This window comes from Elaeis guineensis, chromosome 13, assembly GCF_000442705.2.
Source record: "Elaeis guineensis isolate ETL-2024a chromosome 13, EG11, whole genome shotgun sequence".
Lineage (NCBI taxonomy): Eukaryota > Viridiplantae > Streptophyta > Magnoliopsida > Arecales > Arecaceae > Elaeis > Elaeis guineensis.
The window spans coordinates 61391263-61392484 of NC_026005.2; positions in this window are offsets into that span (position 1 = coordinate 61391263).

Genomic DNA, 1222 nt, shown 5'->3' on the forward strand with positions numbered 1-1222 from the left:
CACTTTACATAGTCATAAGACTTTCTACAATTGTCTACGACAAGTGTGTGTTCATGATAATCAATGAAAACCCACTTAAGGAACCAATGGAATCCATATGTTTCTACTTTCAACAGATCCATTAATATGAACTGAATTCAAGTCCTCTCTCAATCCTTTAGGATCATGCTTGTTTATTTTTGAGAAAAGAATTGGGCTACAGCCCAAGTCAGATTTTATTAAAATAGAACAAAATTACAAGAGATTAGCCAGGGCTAATCAAATTGAAGAAACAAGGAGATGCACGAGGAAACAGGAGGAAAATTAAGGTAGCCTGAGTAACTATTTTTTAAGGTACAATGAAGTAAGATGCTCCCTTCATTAGTGTATTAGAAAAATATGTACAATGAAGGAAGTAAGATGCACCCTTCATTAGTGTATTAGAAAAATATGTACAAGAGAGTGATAGGAATGGAGTTTTACAATAGCCACTACCAGAAATCAGTATTTTAGTAAGGGACAAAATTCTTTGGTGAAAGTCAAAAATTCCTTAGTGAAGAGATTCACCAAGGGATTTTCAAGGACAATCCATTCCTTGGAATATATGATGTTAGTGAAAATCTCCCTCAGAAATCCCTCAATAATTACCAAGGCATCGAAAAATTTTAGTGAGAGAATTTTTCTTGATGAAATTGAAGGCCATTTGCCAAAAATCGACCATTTTTTAAGGGATTCACTAACCAAAATGTACTTAAAAATCCCTCGATAATTAACAAGGGATTCATCAAGAGAATATCCCTTACTAAAAATTGACCAGTTGGATGATTTGTGAGAAACTTATCCCTTGCAGATCCCTTAGTGATAACCCTCGATAATCCATTGGTGATAGTTTAAAGTTTGTTAAAAAGTTCCTTAGTGATCCCTTAGTAAAGTTTTCATTTAGCATTCTATTTTTTTTGCAAATCCCTTAGTAAAGCTTCCTCTTGGAAGGCTATTTTACAAATATATGAGTAAGCCCATATATATATCCTAATTCTCAATATATCAATCATAACCCAATATTTTATAGTATAAAATAACACATCAACACATTTTAGCAAATACATTTCCATAAACTTTCACAAAATATAAATTTAGTATTCATCAATGTTTCAATCCATAAACAAACATAATATATCAAAATAGTAAATAATTCAACTCCAATTAGTTTTCAGCATTAAATATAAAACTACATCTAATAAGT